We start from the raw sequence: 19032 nt of genomic DNA, 5'->3' as shown, positions 1-19032 counted from the left end.
GTCCCAGCCTCCCACAAGATAATGCCTGGAATCCAACAAGACACAAGCTCTCCCAGGCTGTAGGTGGTCTAAATCTGGGTGTGGGGGATAGTCTGCTGAGACTCCACAGAGAACAGTGCTGCTAAGAAGCCCAACTGACATTATAAACAGGATACTCAACCTCTCCTGCTGAAGCCCTGGCCTCTGGGTCACTTCTCTACCTCAGGGTCTTCCCGAGAACACTGGGCAAGTGTTCACATTATATTTACATGACTAAAAGGGCTCATCAGAGTGGTCACTCCCAACTAAATGGAGGGTCTTCTCTAAAAAACAAATCCCATTTTCTTCTCTTGAATGCAAAATTTGCTTGTCACCCACAAAATAGCAAAATACTACCTTAAAAGAAATTAAAGCTCCCAGCTGCACTCAGATGATGGCCACCTGATTTGTGACTGTGGTCCAGTCTCATGTCATAATCAGGGCTACTTTGACTCTAATAAAAACTCAGAGGGTGCATCCTAGTTGGAAATGATTCTGCGACTGCCCTCGGAGTGAATCTGTATCACAGGATTTCTCTCTTTCTTGCCAAGTTGCTTCAAATTTTGAAATGATTTTTACTCTTTGACAGACTTAAGAAGAGGAAATACGGTACAAAAAAGAGAAAATAAAAACATTAAGAAAACACATCCCTATGGAAATAAAGCATGATATTTGAGGCAACGTGAGTTAGCTATGAAAGCAAAGGATACTTTGGTTCTTCAAGGAAAACAACTTGGTAGAACCTCAGCATTCTGGAGAAGGGAAATGATTAGACTCAGTGGTAGAGCAGTGAGAACTTTTTGAAATAAAAGAGTGAGAAATCTTCGAAGAATATGAATTTGTCAAGGACATTGTTCTCCCAGTATTTACCATCATTTACCAAAGACTTATAATCAGTCAGGCATACAGGCTAGGTTAAGAAAAAATTTCAGACAAATGACCCTAATTTAAATACAATTCCAGAATCATCAGAGCCATCAAAGTATCCTTTAACAGCCACAAGATTGACCTGGGATGGAAGGTGTCTACTTTCCAAACTCACTGTATTGTAGAAAGCTCCCCTGGTTCAGCTCATCGGGCAAACTCTCTGAAAAGGAAGAGCTCTGATAGCTCTGTATTTACATTTTAAATACATGTTTTTAAAATCATTTGTGTTGGGTAAACGTGTATGGTAAAATGCGTTTTTTGTTTCATCATCACTTGGGTATTTTTATTATTCAAAATACATTTGAGGAACACAACCCCAATTTTTAACATTCTGTGAATAGGAATAAGGTTTTAGGTTCTAAATTAGAGCTTGCACAGTATGAAGCTTTTTAACAGATGTGGCCTCATTTAAACCCTGGCAGCCTGGAAGGAGGTATTTTCCTCACTTGAGGAAGAATCAGGTCCAGTAATTTGCCTGTGGTCAGTCACCAAGCATTATTATTTAAATACGGGTCTGTCCGACTCCCAAATCTCTGTTCTTTCCTATCTTAGAAGGCTGCCTTCTAGGAATTATGCAGTTAAAAAGTACTTTCTGGGCTTCCCCGGTGGCGCAGTGGTTGAGAGTCCGCCTGCCAATGCAGGGGACACGGGTTCGTGCCCCGGTCCGGGAAGATCCCACATGCCGCGGAGCGGCTGGGCCCGTGAGCCACGGCCGCTGAGCCTGCGCGTCCGGAGCCTGTGCTCCGCATCGGGAGAGGCCACAACGGTGAGAGGCCCGCGTACCGCAAAAAAAAAAAAAAAAAAAAAAAAAAAAAGTACTTTCTGACTTTCAGCCTAACCAGCTTTCTAATAGCATGCACACGTGGACACACACACTCTCACGCACACATACCTGTACCTCCTGCACACACACAGACTAACCCTTACATCTTGAAGATTCTCCCTGATTTAAATCTTGATAATCTAATTTAAATTACTTGGAAGTCACAAAGTACTTCAAAGTTTTTCAAGTTTCAAGATTTTTTTCAAAAACCATTGTTTTCTAATTGAAAATTGAAGTTCAAGATTTGGCTTAACTGAAAGGGTTCTGAGCTTTTCACAATCTAGCTGGACCCTCAATTTTTCCAAAATAATTCAGCATTTCTTCTCCTTTCCTCTTTCCTTATTTTTGTCTTTAAAAAACTTGAGATTTGATGCTTTATCGGAGTATTTATATGTCTTACATTGAAAATTAGTAAAAATATATTGAATGAGAAGAAAGTAGCCTAGACAGATTCACAGTTATTCTCATCTTACTGGAATTATTCTTCTGGTTTTGTTAGTCTGACTTACGTTCCAAAGCCTGATTTTGTTTGTGAAAACAAACCACCCCCTGCAAACAGAGCAAGCTATTGTATCCAGACTTAACTTATTTAACGTTCATTAGTTAAATGTAGCAAATTTTCTTTGTATAATGAGTGTGTTACAGCAGGCAGGTAGCTAGATATGAACAGAGAAAGGGAGGTACGGACCAGGTGGCAGGAAACCACACATCTTGTAAACAGCACGGGTCCATGGGCAGACAAAGAAAAGCAGGAACCTCCAGACTGATAGAAAACCACACATTTTGCGGTGATAAGTGTCCTGGAGACACACAAAGAAAGGTGGGAAAAGGCGGGAATCTCCAGTGTCCGAATGTAACCTTTTGCTCGGTATTCTCTCATTACGATCAAATTAGCCTTGCAGATAAGAAGTACCCATCAGGCACCTATGCCATGACACTTCCGATCAAAGCTAAATGAGGACAAGAATCCTTCTCCCCTGGGGAAGGTGGTGCTGGGATGAAAATCAGGGGATACGAACCCCAAACCCCTCCCTCCCCAGTGAATATTCCTCCCCTTCATTTGTACGCCCCACATAACCGGTTTGCCAAAGAAACTCAGGGCAGCTACTCACCTGAAACTGCCTGCTCTCACCTTGGGAGGGTACTATCACTTACATAAAGCCTCCCTTTACTTACTTTCCTGACCTCCCTGACTCCTTTCTGAAGTCTTTCTGCGACGACGACGAGACACCAGGAAGAAGCGCAGCTCCATTACTAATGAGAATGGTGGAAGGACTCTGGCAAAGCCAAGGTCGTGCGTGTGTGTACACACTCTTGCACGTGCATGCACACACACACACGTGACACGCACGTGCACATGCATGTGCGTGGCCATGCGGGTGTGAGTGAGGGTGTGTGTCCTGTGGGATGTTTAATTAAAGATGGAGGCAGGCTTGGCAGGGAGCCCTGTTGGTAAACAATGCCTATTTGTAGCCTCCTCAGGAATTACCTAGGAAGTGGAAGGACCTGAAAAGATTGTGCGTGAAGTACCCCCTTGGCCGTCCAATGAAGTGTCTGTTATCAGAAGGAAATGTGTACTTTTTGAGGTGAGATCAGTTATGCGCTCTGAACCGAATGATTTTTTGTTTTTTTTTCTGATAACAAGCTGGTGGTAAGCTTCACTGAACTGAGAAATTGTAAACTCTTAGAAAAGGCTGTCTACAGATAACAATTCAATGTTTCTCGGTAATGTATTCTGGATGAATCTGATAATTTAAAGCCCACTTCACCAAAATGGGAGTGGTGCTTGCATCCTCTTTATCTTCAATTATGTCTAATCTGTTTCTAATTCAAACACTGTGCTGCTGTTGTCAGATCAAATATAGATTTTAAATGTTTTATGCTTCTCCGCTGGGAAGTTTTAAAATGAATGCAGGCTGTCTGTCAGGACGGTGCCAGTTGAATCTAATAAAGTTTTAAATAAATTTAAAGGAAATAAAAGAGTACTTAAAAATGAAATGATTCACGCTTCATAAGATGGAACATGTTTAATGAATGGCAGTTGGGGAAAAGTTATTGGGAGAGTCTCCGTGGATCACCTGCTTCACCTCTACAGAACTCTCCTTGAATAAATGCATCGTGTCTTTCAGCTCACAAGGCAGGTTAGAAATCAAGTCATCTTTAGGTTTGATGCAAACAGGGCCTCATAAGCATATGGGCACCGGGACTATAATCCACGGGTTTTCATTCCACATCATGACACTCTGTCATTGCAAACAGATTGGAAAACACAGTTGCAGTTTTCAATCACCGAATAGGATGCAGTTCTTACTGTTATTAGAATTCTTTTTCTCTCCGCTGATTTATGTAGATGCACTCCAGGTAGCTGAGTGCTGTGGAATATCAAAGAAGAAAAGTGTTCGAGGATAATATTTGGCATCGTCTGACCTGGGACCCCAGGGGCTGTTGCCGGGGTTATACTTGTAGAAATGCTACCCTGATAAAACTTTTGAGGCCTCTTCTTAGATTTATTAATTTAGAGAAAGCAGGGAAGAAATGTTTTATTAGAGCTCAGAAAATGTTTCTGTCTTACAAAATTGCTATTTCATAGATAGGAGTGTTTAACTGGGGCTTAAAGGTGAAGACACTGGAGCAATTTGTCATCATGTAGATTTTTCTTGGGTTTGCTTCTAATCCTTTATGGACTGCCAACGGGGATGTCTTTTGCTGCCTTGGATGTCTCTCCTGATTTGGTTTTGGAAGGTTTTTCCAGAGTATCCTTTAAATGATAATTAAAATTTGTTCTTGATAGCAAAAGGCTTTGAAGTTTTAACACCATAATCCTTCTAGGTCCCCATCCTCCCTCTCCCCCAAGTTTATCTTAAGAGCAACTATATTTTTATCTAGGGTAAGACCCTAGCATGATAAAGAATAGTGGGACTAAGGTGATTCTTAGGAGGAAAAAAAAAGTCATTTTACTGATCTCTTAGCTCACTTTGGCTTGACCCATTTACAAAACTGACATTAAAAAAATCTAAGAAAAAGGGCTTCCCTGGTGGCACAGTGGTTAAGAATCCGCCTGCCAATGCAGGGGACACGAGTTCGAGCCCCAGTCCGGGAAGATCCCACATGCTGTGGAGCTAGGCCCGTGTGCCACAACTGCTGAGCCTGTGCTCTAGAGCCCGCGAGCCCCAACTACCGAGCCCACGCGCCACATCTACTGAAGCCTGCGCACTCTAGAGCCCGTGCTCTGCAACGGGGGAGGCCACCGCAGAGAGAGGCCCGTGCACCACAACAAAGAGTAGCCCCTGCTCGCGGCAACTAGAGAAAGCCTGCACACAGCAACCAAGACCCAACACAGCCAAAACTAATAAATAAATAAACAAAAATAATAAATAAAATAAATAAAGTTTTTTAAAAAAGAAAAGCTAATAATTATTTTTTTAAAAATCTAAGAAAAAGGCATTTCTTTCAAATTGCATCTTTCTTTGTTTTGAAGTTTTAAGGTCAAATTTCTATAAACAAGCAATTTTTTTTCTCTCACACAAACTGTGGGGATGCAAGAAAAATCTCCCCATTTATTTGTAGTGGCGTGTCCCTTTGGTTTCTTTCTGACTGGTTTGTGTTTTCTATCCATCTGAAGATGTGTAGGGCTGCGCAGTGAGTAAACAATTCTCTGTTCTAAAAGTGTATGTTAGATTTTCCCACTAGGCATCAGTTATGCTTTTGTGACTGAAGTTACCACTGACATTCCAACTAGGAAGAATAAGAGAGGATGCGGGCATGAGGGCAGAGTACTCGAGTGCCCGCACACAGGGGGCTCTCTCTAAGGGTTTACCAGAATGCCAGCAGCCAGTAGGGCCTTTAGAACAAGAAATGCTGCCTGTGGTCCCCTGTGAACCCAGATTATAAGATTTCCCTATAACTCATCTCTGAACTCCTCTCTCTGTTTCCACCCCGGCACAATTTCTGTCTATGCATACAGGAAAGTGAATCTGGCTTATTTTCCTAGGGGTCAACCCTACCCTGTCTAACTGACTCAGGGTGGGTCCGCTTAGTCTCAGTTTCTGTTCTTGGAGAGTATTCCATGTATATCCTTTGAAAATGGAAGTCCTTTTTGTTACATATAGTCTATTTTTTCTCAAAAACTAAGAAAATCTTGGCCTCTTATTCTGAACTTGTCATTTTTGGAAGCTTAGTGGGTGAAGACTTTCTTTAGAACCTAACCACTGAATAACTAGGAAAATGTAGGAGAAAGGGTTGATATAGTGCTGTTTTATGATTTTTCAAGTTTGAGTAAGTTTCTTATGGAAAAGGAGAGAGAGAGAAAGAAAGAAAGAAAAAGAGAAAGGAATACCATGGGGTTTATAGTCTATGAAGAACCTACTTCTGTTACACTCTTTGTCCCCAGAAGGAGAAGGGAATAGGGAACAAGTACAAGCGTGTCATGGAAATCGAGGGCAAGAGGAGTGAGCCACGTGTAGAAAACATTGCCCACATGGCAGGAAATGTCACACCCGTATCAGTAGTCAAAGGGATGTGTTCAGGGGATTGTCAGGCTTTTGACATTAATTGATGGCCCGAAGCACAACAAGGAGGAAATATACATTACAGTGAGGATTTTTTTTTTTTTTTGACAAAGTGCATTATGCGTTCGTAAGCCATTTACACTTCCCGCCAGACAAGAGTTAATTTGGGGATGCAGGATTGTTGCTTTAGAAATGTAATGAAATGACACTCAAAAGTGGAAACACTGCCGTTTCACTGTGAAATGGCAAAACAGGAGGGAAAGGCTAAATTGGCCAGAAGATTGAGAGCAGGAGAGAGAAAGAGAAGTAGAAGCCTGGGTAGAGCAATTAATTGTTTCAGTGTTTTCCCGTGAAAGCCAGTGGAAGAAATACACACAGATACACACACACACACACACACACACACACACAGAAACATACACTCGTCGCAAAAAGATGATGAGATATATTATTAGGACAGAGACACAGAAAACGATTTTTCAGAGTATTAAAAAGATTCTAGGCTACAAGATAACATCCATATTCTTTGGCATTGCTAAAAGGATATTTCAGAATGTTAGTGTAGAAGCATATGGATGGAACAGCAGGAGTCCTAGTTGTCATACAAGAGGCTGTTTGATGATTGCACACCAGATCAGAAGGTTCACGCAAAGGGGAAATTTAATGATTCAACATCAGCTTCTTGTGTGGTGTTTCCGCAAATGTCACTCCCCCTAAGCCAGCATTTCTCTGACTCTGCTTCCAGGGAAACAATTCAGCCAGTCCCTGGGTCTGCAGTTACCCACTGGGCATCAGGTATGAATCTAGCATGGGGCTGGGGTCTGTGACCGACACAGAAGACGTCTGTGATGTAATCCTTCTCTTTAAAGAATTCCCGATCAAGGGTGAAACCAAATGGATACATATGAAACAGGTAGAGATCTGTGAGGTGAGTTACTGTTCTACCCTTAGACAGGGCCAAGTGGCCCTCTGCCCTGCACCCCACACTTAGGGGGCCTTGGGTTTTAGGTGACTTCCTCAACAATTTCACAGTCCCCCTGTGGTGTCTGAGGCCAGTGGGCTGGCAGTGCTGCCGTGAGCCAGGACCAGGACCCTGGGGGGCTTCTGTTTCTCTCTGACCCTCTACCCTTGCTGTTGCCTCGAGGAGCTCCGGGCCTCGTGTCTGTGGGTCCTGTGGCTCAGCTCTGGCTCCACGAGGGTGTCCTGGTAGCAGTTTTCTCCTACTGGTAGTGCAGCATTTCTTTCATTGGATCCTGTGAGACTGGCTGCCAAAATGGTGCTGAATTGGGGCTTGTTTGGGTCACTGAAGGAGGATGAGTTCTGGGTGCTGGATTACTGTAGGTGATCCACTGCTGACCCTCTGGACTTGAGCTGTGTGACTTGGCTCCAACCATGGTACTACCTCTGGTCCATGCACCTGAAGGAGGCAGGGGTGGTGGCAGGCATCCTTTAGTCCATGTGACCCCACTGCTGGACCCCAGGGGGGACACCCCGTATCTTCCACGGGCTCTGTGCCACGTGTCAGGCAGTCCTCAAGGAGACTCACTTTTTCTCCAAGGGTTTTTGAGCCTATACCAGGGGCCCTTCCAACCTGTGTCTCTTGCCTTGGATGGGTGTGGCAATGCCATGCTTTCCCTGATCCATCTTGAGCCATGCGGGACAGGGGATGGACATTCCTTGAACTAATGGGCTCCTGAGTGATGCTGTAACCAGACTTAAATAAATGGTATTAGGGAACTGCAAACCACAAGCAGGTCTGAAGAGCCATGCATTGTAATACCATCATTGCTACCTTTCTTCATGCGTGGGAGACACAAAATTATCTAGGTCCAGTGCAATTAACAATAAAGAACACAAAGAGATGGTGTCTGTATCTGATAGGAATAGATGGTACCTGACGCTATGATGAATCCAATCTTCCCATGCCCTGATGGACAATAACAAATACAAAAATAGCTCCTCTCTACCTATTATTCTAAACTGTCATTGATAAATCACTTTGCTTCACATGGGCCCATGAATCTTTTTTTTCTGTTTTTTTTTTTTTTTTTTTTTGCCGTACGTGAGCCTCTCATTGTTGTGGCCTCTCCCATTGCGGAGCACAGGCTCTGGACGCACAGGCTCAGCGGCCATGGCTCACGGGCACGTGGGATCTTCCCAGACCGGGGCACGAACCCATGTCCTCTGCATCCGCAGGTGGACTCTCAACCACTGCGCCACCAGGGAAGCCCGAATTTTTTTTTTTTAACATGTTTATTGGAGTATAATTGCTTTACATTGTTGTGTTAGTTGCTGCTGTATAACAAAGCGAATCAGCTATATGTATACATATATCCCCATATCCCCTCCCTCTTGCATCTCCCTCCCACCCTCCCTATCCCACTCCTCTAGGTGGACACAAAGGGCTGAGCTGATCTCCCTGTGCTATGCAGCTGCTTGCCACTAGCTATCTGTTTTACATTTGGTAGTGTATATATGTCCATGCCACTCTCGCACTTCATCCCGGCCTACCCTTCCCTCTCTCCTCATCCTCAAGTCCATCCTCGATGTCTGCGTCTTTATTTCTGTCCTGCCCCTAGGTTCTTCAGAATCATTTTTTTTTTAGATTCCATATATATGTGTTAGAATATGGTATTTGTTTTTCTCTTTCTGACTTACTGACTTACTTCACTCTGTATGACAGACTCTAGGTCCATCCACCTCACTACAAATAACTCAATTTTGTTTCTTTTTATGGCTGAGTAATATTCCATTGTATATATGTGCTACATCTTCTTTATCCATTCATCTGTCGATGGACACTTAGGTTGCTTCCCTGTCCTGGCTATTGTAAATAGTGCTGCAATGAACACTGTGGTACATGACTCTTTTTTTTGTTTGTTTTTTAATCTATTTATTTATTTATTTTTGGCTGCATTGGGTCTTCATTGCTGCACGCAGGCTTTCTCTATTTGTGGCGACCAGGGGCTACTCTTCGTTGCAGTGCGTGGGCTTCTCATTGCAGTGGCTTCTTTTGTTGCAGAGAACAGGCTCTAGGCAAGCGGGCTTCAGTAATTGTGGCACACAGCTCAGTAGTTGTGGCTCGTGGGCTCTAGAGTGCAGGCTCAGTAGTTGTGGCGCATGGGCTTAGTTGCTCCGTGGCATGTGGGATCTTCCTGGACCAGGGCTCGAGCCTGTGTCCCCTGCATTGGCAGGCGTATTCTTAACCACTGCGCCACCAGGGAAGCCCATGTCTCTTTTTGAATGATGTTTTTTTCAGGGTATATGCCCAGGAGTGGGATTGCTGGGTCATATGGTAGTTTTATTTTTAGTTTTTTAAGGAACCTCCATACTGTTCTCCATAGTGGCTGTATCAATTTACATTCCCACCAGCAGTGCAAGAGGGTTCCCTTTTCTCCACACCCTCTCCAGCATTTATTGTTTATAGATTTTTGATGATGGCCATTCTGACCAGTGTGAGGTGCTACCTCATTGTAGTTTTGATTTGCATTTCTCTAATGATTAGTGATGTTGAGCATCCTTTCATGTATTTGTTGACAATCTGTATATCTTCTTTGGAGAAGTGTCTGTTTAGGTCTTCTGCCCATTTTTGGATTGGGTTGTTTGTTTTTTTGATATTGAGCTCCATGAGCTGCTTGTATATTTTGGAAGGCCCATGAATTTTATATACATTTTAAAATCAAAATGAAAAATAGTTGCCGGAGACCTCGAACACCTTAGAGATGGCCCTGGCAGGGCCTAATTAAATAAAGAACTAGTGTTCTAACTGCTTATCACAGATTTAGTAAGCATTTACTTTATTATAATTTTTAAATTCTTAAATATGAAACATTTTAAAACCCAGAAAATATACAAAATAAAATAGGACATATGAATCCACTACCCTTTTGCTAATGTTTGCTACCATTTTGCTAATATTTGCTTCAGGTTTTTAAAATAAGTAAAGCATGATGAATACAATGAAAATGTACCCCCAATCTCTTCCGCCTTCTTCCTTTTGCAAAGGTAGCCCGTCTCCTGACGGTGGTAACATCTTAGTATGAGATCCTCTAGAAGCAGATCCAGAGCAAGGATTTGAGTGCAAGTAGTTTATTTGAGAATAGTGGGGTGGGGAAGTGATACTGGGAAGGAAAAGAAGTTAATGCAGTGTGCTGATGAGCAGGTTATCCTTGTGGGCAACTGGGGCTCAATCCCATAAGGGACTTTGGGGGCCTGTGTAGACAAGCCCTAGAGTTTTTCCATCTGAGGGCTAAGGCAGCTGGGGTGTTTACCCATCAACTCCCTTTGTCGTTGGTTGTAGACTCCTTGGCATTCAGGCCTGCCCCGTGAGGGGCTGAGCATTCTCCTCCAGCCTTCAGGTAGAGTGGAAGGTGTTTGCACTAAGAAGCTGGGGGGTTCAGGAATAATGAGCTTGGAGGGAATATGGGTGGGTTCCTGCCAGCACCTGCTGTAGCCAGTATTATTCCCCGACGTGGTGTACTTTCTACACCTGTATATATCAAAAAGACAACATAGAGTGTTGTCCTATGGGTTTTTTAAGTTTTAAGTAAATGGCATCATATTGAACACATTTCCTACAACTTGCTTTTTTTTTAACTCAAAATTATATACTTGAGATTTATCCATGTTGAAATATGTAGATGTAAATCATTTATTTTAGCAGCTTTTTGTGTTCAAGTGTTTGAATAAACTACTTTCCATTTACCCAATTGATAGTTTGTTTCCATTCGTTCTTATATAATAGGCATCTTCACATCCACGTGAGCTCGTGTTTTCTCTATGAGATTCCTGAAAAGCAGATTGCTGCTCACAGGGTAGTCACAGCTTCATGTTTACTGGGTATTGCCAAACTGTTCTACAAGGTATTTATGCCAATTTATACTACAGAAAGCAGCATGAAGAATTTCTTTGTCCGCACATCTATGTCCACATACCTGATATGGTAAGATTTGTTAATTTTTGGCGAGTCTCGGGCTGGCCGTGGGCGCAGCCATGGTCGCGGCTGAGGTGGAGTTTCTGGCCAAATAGGATCTGGTCACCATAATTCTGAACTTCAGTCTGGACAAGATCCACCTTATCGAGGGTGGCCTGGAGCCTTTCAACCCCAGCTCACCAGTGCAGGTGCCTCTGTGGCTGGCGATCAACCTGAAATAGAGACAGAAGTGTCGGCTGCTCACCGCCTGCCCCACCAGCCCCAGTGGATGGATGTGGAAAAGTTGGAGAAGATTAGGGATCATGAATGAAATGAAGAAACTTTTACCCGTATGCCCAGCCCTTACTACATGGAGCTCATCAAACTCCTGTTAAATCACGCTTCGGACTACATTACATCCTGAAAGCAGATGAGATCTGGATCCTGATCAAGGATGTGCGGGACACTGGTATAGCCAAGCTCCGGGTGTCTGCCAACAGCTTCATGAGACAGCCGGAGGCACACGCCAAGCTGGATAACCTGACCTTGACGGAGATCAACACCAGCGGGGCTTTCCTCACACAAGCGCTCGATCACATGTAGAAACTCCGCATGAACCTGCAACCTTCTGACAGTGCCCAGTCTCAGGACTTCCAGGGAGGGACTGGTTTGTCAAGGCCTGTGTCTGCCGGCAGGAAGCTCACTGGGTGGTGTTTGAGTGCTCAGGATGTGACACAAGTACTCACGTTTCTGGAGTTTTAGAACAACTTTTGAGTGTATGAAAAACAGTGCACTGAAGCAAGGAATGGGATTATAACCTCGTTGGAAAGCAACAGACTTGTGTTTAGTCCTCGAGACATTCTGTAATTCCACATCTGTATTAGGGGCCAAGTGTCCTTTTATGGGGGAAAAAAATTTCATTTGCAGAACAAGTGATTTCCCTAGCAGAGTCCCATGTCTCCTGCATGGGACTGTCACGTGCAGGTGAGTGTTCGGTGACGTCAGGTGTTGCTTTTAAGATAGAGATATAGCAGGATGGTGACGTGGCTTCGGCCTTTTATTTTTTTCCTTCCCTTCTTGATCCTGATCTCTTGGGCTAAATTTAGAATTTCCTACAGAGGTTGTTCACCCAGAAAAGGACAGCAGATGAGTGGCTAGTGAGGGTGATCTATGTTTATCATGTACGCCCTGATGCACAATAAAGATGGAATAAATCCCCTCCCCCAAAAAAGAAAGAAAAGATTTATTAATTTTTGCCAATCTGATAGATTGAAATGGTATTTTATTATTATGATGTTTTAAATGTTCATGTCCCTTAGTTCAGGTGAGGTTGAGCATATTTTCTTACATGTACTGGGCATTTGAATATTCTCTTTTGTGCATTTCCTGTTCATCTCCTGTGTCTTTTTTTTTATTGGGTTGTTTATATTTTTCTTAGCAATTTGTAGACATTCTGTACATATCCAGGACATTAATACTTTGGGAAACAAACATCTCTTTCTGTTCTGTGGCTTATCTTTTCACATTGTTTATGGCATTTTTCAGCACAAAAATTTTTAATTTTAATGTAGTCAGATCTAACAGTGTTTCCCTTTATATATTGTTTGGCTTTTCATTTAAGAAAATTTTCCTTATCCTGGTGCCATATACATATCCTGTGTTTGCATCTAAAAGTTCTAGTCTCATTTTTTATCTATGGGCCTTTAGCGCATCTACGGGATGAGGTAGGAATCTAATTTTATAGCCCGTGGTCTTAGACCCATTTATTGAGTAATCCATCCTGTTCCCACTGACTTGTAGTCCCACTTTGGATTTTCTTTTTTATGTGGGTCTGTTTCTAGGCCTTATTTCTATTCATTTGTCTTTACTTGCACTGATTTAAATATTATAGTTTTATAATAATCTTTCCTATAGGGTGACTCTACCTTTATTGTTTAAATTTTCTTGGCTTGAATTTCAAGATCACCAAATTATGTGAAATACTCTTTTAGATTTTGATTAGAAATACATTGAATTTCTAGAATAAATTGGGGAGAACCATCATCTTTACCTACGGAGTCTTCTTTTTTTTTTTTTTTTTGTGAACACAGTATATGTTGTATAGTTTTTCTTTATATCATTTATTAGAGTTTTATAACTCTCCCTTGTGTATCTTTTATTAGATTTATTCCTAGATATCTTAAATGCTTTGTTGCTTTTGCAATACGTATTTTAAAAAATTACTTTGTCTAATTGACTGTTGGTGATATATAGGAATGATATTTGTGTATGTGTCTATGTGTGTGCTTAAACTAGTCAAATTATGTCATTGTTCTAGGTCTATAGTTTTTTTTTAGTCCATTTCATAAAGCTTTTTTTTGGGGAAATTATCTATTTTGTTTAATTTTCAATGTTATTTATATGAAATTCTTATTTGCAAATCACTGTATATAGGTGTTCTTTTTGGACATTCCTGGTATTTGTCCATTCCTAATACCTTATTTGTGCCAGGATTCTTTTGTTATTCATCATACAAGAAATTTGTTTATTTTATTAGTGTTTTTAATAATCTGGCTTTTGGGCCTTCCCTAGTGGCGCAGTGGTCGAGAGTCCGCCTGCCGATGCAGGGGACGCGGGTTCGTGCCCCGGTCCGGGAAGATCCCATAGGCCGCGGAGCGGCTGGGCCCGTGAGCCATGGCCGCTGAGCCTGCGCGTCCAGAGCCTGTGCTCCGCAATGGGAGAGGCCACAGCAGTGAGAGGCCCGCGTAACGCAAAAAAAAAGAAAAAAAAAATAATCTGGCTTTTTACTTTGATTACTTTTGTTATTTCTTTGTTTTGTTATCTACTTAATTAATTTTGCTCTTACATTTATTTTCTTCTATTTTCCCTGAGTTAAATCTTTTGTTTTATCTTGTTTTTGTCTCCTAATTTATTGATTTGGATTCTTAGCCCAGTAATTTTAAATGTTTCTTCTTGTCTAATATATTCATTTAATACTATAAAAGTTCTCTCCAAATATTACTTTAGCATTATTTTTGATACACAGTTGTATTTTGATATATAATTATTGATACATAGTGTTTTCATTATCTTTCAGTTCTAATTTCTGCTATGTTATCCATCTTTGACCCATGAATTATTTTGAAATATTTGAAAAAAAATTTTAATGTCTAAATATATGGAAATTATTCTTTGTTATTTACTTCTAACTTTATAACATTATAGTCAGAATATTCTGTCAGTAGGATAGAATCCTCACCCAGCCACCCAGCTACACAAAAATTCTAGAATCACTTTTTCCAGCCCAGACCTCTCTTGAGCTTCAGTTCCACATATCCAGTTCCTCTCTTGTCACTTCCACCTGGATGTCTCACAGGCCCTTTACACTCAGAAATACACAAATTAATTTCTTATATCCTTCCCCTCCCTCCTGCCCCTGTAACACTGGCTGTTCCTCCTGGGTTCCTTAACTTGGTGAGAGATGCCACCATCTTCCCGGTCAGCGAAGCTGGAAACCTCAGACCTCCCTCCACATACATATCAAAACAGAGAACTCATTCCATCTGTTTTACCTCCTTGATATTTCTTGTATCCATGCCCTCTCTAGCCCCACTGCCGCCTCCGTGATTCATGCCCTTGCCATCCCTTTCCTGGATCCTCATGCCCTCCCTTTGCTCTCCCTCTCTCTACAATGTGGTGCCCTCAAATCTGTTCTCCACACAGTACTACATGAATTGTACTGCATGGAAAACTTATTTTGTCTCCCCTGCTTTACACTCTTGCATGACTCCCTGTAGTTTATAGGATAAAGTTGAATCCCTGCATCATGCGACCCCACCTGCCTCTCTCACCAGCTCTGCCTTGCTCTATGCCCCAGTCCTGGGAACAAGTTGCTGTTCCCAAATAGTGTCAGATGTTACAGTTTCTGTGAGATTTCTCAGGCTGTGCCCTCTCTCATGCATGCATTTGCTTTACTTGGTCTACTAAGCAAACACTGAAAGATTCAGCCCAAGTTTCACCACCCTCAAGCAGCCCACTTGGTAACCCCCTTTTATGTACCCTCTAATCTCAAGTTGGGCTTGTCTGCTTAGACTCTAAGCCCCTGGAGGGCGGAGACCATTTCCAAATTGTCTCTTTGTCTTGTTTGTTGGATAAAAGGAAAAAATGAGTACTAATCGTGAAGAAAAATATGGCTTCAGAGCCAGTTGGATGTTGGGAATCTTAAGAACTATCCTCTCTTTCCAAAGTAAGTTAAGTTGCCTCTGGAATTTCAGAAGAGGTGTGGGGTGTTAACTCTTTCTTGTCTGGAGGAGGGCATGTGGAAATGCTGAAAGAAGAAGCACATGAAAGTAAAGCTTAAGTAAATTACATCCTGTAAAAACTTATAGGAGAAATTTCTCCGAAGAAGTTATACAGATTGCCAACAAACACATGAAAGGATGCTCAACATCACTAATCATTAGAGAAATGCAAATCAAAACTACAGTGAGTTATCACCTCACACCTGTCAGAATGGCCATCATCTAAAAATCTGTAAACGATAAATGCTGGAGAGGGTGTAGAAAAACTGGAACCCTCCTACACTGTAGGTGGGAATGTAAATTGATACAGCCACTCTGGAGAACAGTATGGAGGTTCCTTAGAAAATTAAAAATAGAACTACCATATGACCTAGCAATCCCACTCCTGGGCATATACCCTGAAAAAACCATAATTCAAAAAGAGTCATGTACCACAATATTCATGGCAGCACTATTTATAAAAGCTAGGACATGGAAGCAACCAAAGTGTCCATCAACAGATGAATGGATAAAGAAAATGTGGCACATATATACAATGGAATATTACTCAGCCATAAAAAGAAACGAAATTACTTGTAGTGAGGTGGGTGGACCTAGAGTCTGTCATACAGAGTGAAGTAAGTCAGAAAGAGAAAAACAAATACCATATGCTAACACATATATATGGAATCTTAAAAAAGGTCATGAAGAACCTAGGGTCAGGACGGGAGTAAAGACACAGACCTACTAGAGAATGGACTTGAGGACACAGGGAGGTGGAGGGTAAGCTGGGACAAAGTGGGAGAGTGGCATAGACATATATACACTACCAAACGTAAAATAGATAGCTAGTGGGAAGCTGCTGCATAGCACAGGGAGGTCAGCTCAGTGCTTTGTGACCACCTAGAGGGGTGGGATAGGGAGGGTGGGAGGCAGACACAAGAGGGAGGGGATATGGGGATATATATATATGCATAGCTGATTCACTTTGTTATACAGCAGAAACTAACACAACATTGTAAAGCAATTATACTCCAATAAAGATGTTAAAAAAAAGTAAAGTACAGAAAAAAAAAACTTAGCAGACATCCAGCTTTTTTTGTTTAAAGAATGTTCATGAATTGTTCAAAATCAACTTAGTAATCTTTAGAATAGTTGTATTATCATTTTCGCTAATAAGGTACGCTCTAAGAGGGGGAAAAAGACTCACAAATGCTTCCTTAAATGAAAAGTATTTGCTTATGATACTAGCCTAGTTTTCAACATCACTTTTCACATCAAAGGAACTCGGTGGAAGCATTTTCTCGTGTTTACTTCCTTCTTCTTTTTCCCCCCCATCTCTACCTCTGGTCACAGATTTAGTTCCAACAGATTAAATAAAAGAGCAGCACTTGGAAGAAGCATCCAGAGACATGGTCAGGATAAGACTCCTTCTACTTCAGATCAGGCAAAGAAAGGCAAAGAGAAAAAATCTCAAAAGCTATCCTTTTTCTCCTTTATTAGTTTAAATACGTTTCTAGATTAGAACACAGAGTATGTGTCAAGTAAGGGTAGGGCAGCTTTTCCCAACCTGTATTTCACTGAATAGTACTTCACGAGATTTTAAACAGTGTTTGGGTGAAAAAAGGTTTGGAAAGGGTTCCTTTCAAAGTTCATAAAAGGTTCTGAGATGTCCTGCAGTTGAAAACCTATTTAACTGTATTTAACCCAGCCTCTCCCAACATTTATTTGATTATAAAATCCTTTTATGTGGAGCACCTATTAACGTGCTGCAGAAACACATCATTTGGATAAAAATAGTCTGATTTGAGGGCAGGTGTTTCACTTAGTAAAGATTATTCTGAAGTAGTAAAGAGTTAATGAACATCTTAAACCACCTGAAAAGCAGTGTCAGAAGATTTAAAAAATGCTGTCAAGAACTCATAAAATATACATTATATTGTGTAGCAATATTGTAAAATGCTGTATGATACATTAAAATCATCAGATTATACCCCATTACCCTACAATCTTCTAATCACATACTTATACATTTTACATTGTATCTGCAAAATGATTCCTGTTATAAATATTGTGCTTGAATTACAGAAGTATGCTATAACCCCAACTATGAAGGATTCCATGAACTAAGAAAGTAACAGCTTCAGATAATGAGAGGGTCAGGGCAAAAGAATGATTAAAAATTATAGCATTACAGAACTTTAGAGCTAAAAGGAACGTTAGAGATAATTTTAATACAACTCCTTCATTTAAGACAAAAGGAAATTGACAATCATTTGTGAGGTCCTCAAGAAGAAGAACAGGTGGCAAAAGTGTAGAAAAGATGGAACACTGGGGACAGCATTTTCCCTTACGCAAGAGGTAGAAGAAAGGGTGAAGTGCTCTGGGAAGATGAGGTTAGAATGTTGAGAGAAGGAAGTCTGGATGCACGATGGTTGACATACTTACATGTGTCAGTATGAGGGTGAAGAATTACACAGACAAGCCATATGATCAGCACAAGACACTCACCTAAGCAGACCAATGGGTCATGGTGGGGAAGAGAGGGTCCTGAAGCCAAGAAGCATCAAGACAGTGACTTACATTTAACCAGTTGCTCACCATGACTACCTAAAGTAAGTAGACACACCCATCTCTGAAAACAGCACTGCTCACCTAGAACCCCACCAAGATCGAATTCAGCCACGCTAATGCTCCACAGTGTACATGCGTTCTCCAGGGTTAGAGACAATTCGATCAGAAGTGGACACTGGCCCAACTTTAACCTCCTCCCCTCTGTGGGATGTGCCTAAGCTGCTGGTGTGTCTAGAATGGCTACCTCCTGCCAGCCGTCTTCTTCCTCCTCCACTAAGAGGAAGCTGCATTTTTCCAGGTAAGTGGAGGGTGCATTCCCAAGGGAAACACTTTGCTGTCAGCCCATGGGGTTAGGTTTCTGGCAGATGGTGTGGCCGATTTGCCATTCACTGCAACTTATCTTGAAAGTCTCTATCAGAGAGCAAGCTTTGCACATCTGTTGAATCCAGTGATTGCTTTATATTTAAAGGATGATGTCAGCACTCTGAAGTTGTCAAGTGAGGATGACGGTGCTGCAATCCTCTGAAGAGGCTCTTTCAGGATGATTTTTAAATGGTAGGGTATTGGGCTTCTTAAATGAGAAAAGATTCCGGAAGGGCTAATAAAAACATCCAATGAATAAATCTGTTCTCACACATTAGCTAAGCACTCAGTGTGCCCAGCACATGGCAATCATAATAAGCATCTATATGCACTCATTCTATTATATATAATATTATATTATTGATTATATTATGTCCAATACATGACTTACAGGTGTGCTGTGCAGATCCCCTCTCAGTGAAGGACTTGCAATGTGGGCAGACAGGCTTTCCTGTAAACTGGAAATCTAAAGGCTTGATTGGACTGGAGTTCAACATTTTTTGGCAAGAACACATTTTGAAAGAGCTGTCTACTTCGCATTGTGTTCCCATTCCCAGAAGGTTGTCCCACTTGGACGCTGCCAGGGTTGATCCTTTTTTTTTTTTTCTTGGCGAGACTACTTTGTAGATAGTGGTGGGTTCCACGAGG

At 41.6% G+C, this 19032-nt stretch overlaps 1 pseudogene; it reads left to right on the top strand.

Moving 5' to 3' along the window:
- Nucleotides 1–11268: 11268 nt before the first annotated feature.
- Nucleotides 11269–11950, top strand: LOC136125379 (DNA replication complex GINS protein PSF2 pseudogene; annotated as a pseudogene).
- Nucleotides 11951–19032: the final 7082 nt, after the last annotated feature.

Source organism: Phocoena phocoena, chromosome 7 (genome assembly GCF_963924675.1).
Source record: "Phocoena phocoena chromosome 7, mPhoPho1.1, whole genome shotgun sequence".
In the NCBI taxonomy this organism is placed as follows: domain Eukaryota; kingdom Metazoa; phylum Chordata; class Mammalia; order Artiodactyla; family Phocoenidae; genus Phocoena; species Phocoena phocoena.
The sequence above is the reverse complement of the archived record's forward strand: the minus strand, read 5'-3'. Positions and strand labels throughout refer to the sequence as shown.